The following is a 3,757-nucleotide window of genomic DNA, read 5'->3' as shown; positions in this document are numbered from 1 at the left end:
ACAGAAATGACTCAATCTCTGCTGTGGAACACAAAAGATACAGGAAGGAAAATAATTTGAGGAAACCTGTTATGTTAAAAAATTAAGTAAGCAATTTCCATGACTGCGCATGTGTGAAGTAAATGCAACATTTTTCAACTTTCTGCTAAGATACACTGTAAAAAAAATCCGTAGAAATTGCAGCTGGGTTGCCGGTAACTTACCGTAGACTTAAATTTATTTTATTTACTGGCAACATTTTGTCCAAAGTTAAATGAACATTAAACATTTACAAGTCTTTGTCTTTACAGAATAAAACTAAAAAAACAGCATCAAGCAAAACAAAACCTGGGAAACAAAATCTGAAGCAAAAAAACAGAAAAAGGTTGATGATGATTTCTCGTTCCCAGAATGCTTTGCATGAGGCTGTTGTTGTATGGTTTTATTCTGTGGGGATAGGGACTTGTTAATGTTAAAAATGTATTTGACTTTGAACAAACTCTTGCCAGCTAAATAACATAAATTTAAATCTACGGTAAATTACCGGCAACCCAGCTGCAAAAACATTGTAATTTCTACAGATTTTTTACAGTGTATATATGACTTTTTGCTAAGAATATGCGGGTATTATGAAATCATGCAAGATCATGCGATCGCATAATCGCGTTTTTCTGGAGGGGCTGAACAACATACGTCAAAACAACATTACGTACCAGAGGATACGTAACAGTATGGAAATTGCTTAATTTTATAACGCAGCAGGTTTCCTCTATTTCATAAATGCATACACAGCAAAATCACCAGTGTTAAATTTTCAGGGATGGTGTTAAATACACAGTGTTGATGCTGTTTTAACACTATCTGGTAATAAAATAACACTGCCATTGCTAGGCCAGTGTTATATCCACGACAGTGTCAGTGTAAAACAAGGGTGTTATCAGATTTCACACTGAGCGGTGTAAATCACGCCACGCCTCCACTAAACATATCCTGTCAGGGATTTTACCGCCATTTTCTTTCAAAGGAGGACTGAAGAGAGCAGGTAAATCTCATAATATTCACTTGGTTTAGCTAAATTAAACTGTTATTTCTCTGTCTGACTCTACGCAGCCATATGCCAAAAAACCTAAATAAGATATTTTTTCCCATTTTATTTCCCCTTTGTTCGTTATTTGGTTCAGTTTAATCAGAGCTACCTTGTGTTACGTTGTTCCCTTGTTAGTTTAGTATAAAGTTAAACTGCTAGCTAAAAGTTTTACCCAAGAAGGATAATATTAACAGGAGATATGAATGAAAGAATTGAACCATGATAAAACGCGACATGCACTACAAATTAAAGGTATGAAATTAAGTTAAATGAAAGCTCGTTTATTCACCATATGATGCTCGTTGTGAGGTAATAGGCTAGATACCGTGAGTTAACGAGGTCGTTTACATGCACTTGAGTGCACATCAGTTACTTATTCAAATTACTGAAAAACACGGAGAAAACCGCAACCGCATTGCCATGTGTTTTTCTAAGATGTATGCAAACAGAGGAAATATCACCAAACCAACAATTAATTTTACCAAAACCTCACTATATATCATCGTTTGTATGCACAGATTGCTGGATTGGATGCATTGTGTGTTGTAAGCTTTCCGTGGCGCTAGATGTCAGACAGATGCAATGCAAATGGCAAATACATACGAAAGTGTAAAACGTGTATGGTGAACGTTTTTTTTTTCTGTCATTATAGATGCTAGTTTGGTGAAAGTACAAACTGAGTGCTTCAAATCATTCAGAAGAGATGCTGTTTTAGGGCAGTTTATTAAAGAAGACCTGACATGGATATGACTACCAATGAGAAACGACTGCTAATACTTATATAAATTCATTACAGAAGGTAAGTTTATATATTTATATATATAAATCATTTTATTTAACATAACTGAACAGTTAACCAATCTTTTTAGTATATGTAGTTTTGTACATATTATGGTTATTAATCTGGCAAGTCACATGACCTGCTGCCAACTTTAATAAAAATATATTATCTTCTCATACATCGTTTTGCTATTGATATCATATTAAATAGCAATCAAATTGATTACTAATTTGGAAATGTATAAATGAAGATTCATATTGTCTTGAGTGCTGCTTTTAATATAAAAAGAATGTTGAGTTTTCAGAGTCTTTATTGTAATTTTTTTGTGATAGGACCCTACCAGACTATATTTGAATACGGCATACCCATGAATTCTGGAACTGTTATTCCTTAACCCAGTTTGGAGGATAAGAGCTTACCAACTAGTTATGTGAGTACACAGAGTACATTAGTACTGTACACTGTCTCTAACATGATTTGTTATACTGAGATGATTTTGATTCAAATAATGGTTAAAACTGCACCCTTTTTGGTATTTTCTTGACTCTTTTTGTCTTTGAAAATCTGCAGAAATATGCTGAAGCGATGTATTGCAAAATAGCCAACATACAACAATTAAAGGATAATTGCAGACTACATCCTGATGAAGATATGGATGACCCTCTGTCTGGTCAACAGGAGTTTAAATATGGTAAGTGTACATGGGTTTGTTACTTTTACGGTTTTAAAGTTTAACTGTATACTCATGGTGTTTAAATTCTGTTTTGCTAGGACGGGACAGTGATGTGGCAGCTCTTCCCTGGCTCATTCACTTCTTGCCTTCATTTGTGAAAGGAAGAAAGACTGGAGAGGGTCGTGCAACTGAAGCTACTGATTGTGCTGTGTAAGTTTTTTTTTTTGGTATTTTGTTCTAGTTGTTTATTCAGCAGTTAGTTTGCTTGCATTGTTCACCCCATGTAAATGCATACAAGTTCATAAATACACATCAAATACATTCATTTTAAAACACTCTTAGGTGATGAGCATCAATCCATGCTTTAAAGGGGATGAATCAGCACAGCCCTGCCTGCTCTGCGTTGGGAACAGAAGTTGCATCCAGAGTTTTTGCATCATTCTGGACCAAAAAGCCATTCCCTGCCTGATGAAGACCACTGATGCAGCCTTCCACTACATCATGAGTAAAACAACTACAGAACTTAATACCAGGTTGGAACGTATTTAAGAAAAATGAAACGTCTTTTGAATTGAAATGTCTGTTTTGTTATGGAAAAATCTTTAGTATTGTGAAGGATAAGCATTTCTGCCTGCCAGTAAGGTAATTGCATGTATTTTAATGTTCAAGTTTTGAGTAGGGTGGCTAATTTTTTTTACTCTCATTTGATTTATTAAAGACCTTATAATAAGTGGTTTTCATGTCACTGCGCTGTGGTATAAGATAACTTTCATTATTCCATACTGTATTCTGTATTCTAATTGTAGCTGAGGTATTTAAATAAGCAGTATTAAATGCAAAGTGTTGTGTGTTAATGTAAATATTAAATGTGATGTACATTAATAAAAAGAGGTTTTGCAATATTTCTTGTCATTTGTCTTTTATAGAAACAACCCATTAGCAACAAAAGTGGCTATTAATCAGTATTTTAACACTTAACATTGTTGAATTGACATTACACTGGTGTTGACCTTAAATTAGGAGTGTTAATTTTTAACACTGTATTTCTGTGCCAACACCAGTGTAGTGTGGAAACAACAATGAATAGTGTGAACAAAGTGTAAAATTTAACAATATTGAGTGTTGAATTAACATATAATGGGTGTTGTTAAATTAACACTACACTTTTGGCTAAATTAACACAGTGTAGTGTGGACACATATACACACTTTTCTGGTGTTAAATTTGACACCGTGGG

The 3,757-nt window shown here is 34.2% G+C and overlaps 1 long non-coding RNA gene across 1 annotated transcript; it reads left to right on the top strand.

The window, feature by feature from the left end:
* Positions 1 to 1,673: 1,673 nt before the first annotated feature.
* LOC141367292 (uncharacterized) lies at positions 1,674 to 3,757 on the top strand. Its single transcript, XR_012371614.1, has 5 exons — positions 1,674 to 1,865; positions 2,180 to 2,277; positions 2,418 to 2,538; positions 2,619 to 2,730; positions 2,863 to 3,757. It is a non-coding gene; the product is annotated as an uncharacterized lncRNA (long non-coding RNA).

This window comes from Misgurnus anguillicaudatus, chromosome 10 (genome assembly GCF_027580225.2).
Source record: "Misgurnus anguillicaudatus chromosome 10, ASM2758022v2, whole genome shotgun sequence".
Lineage (NCBI taxonomy): Eukaryota > Metazoa > Chordata > Actinopteri > Cypriniformes > Cobitidae > Misgurnus > Misgurnus anguillicaudatus.
This window is presented reverse-complemented; position numbering and strand designations above follow the sequence as displayed.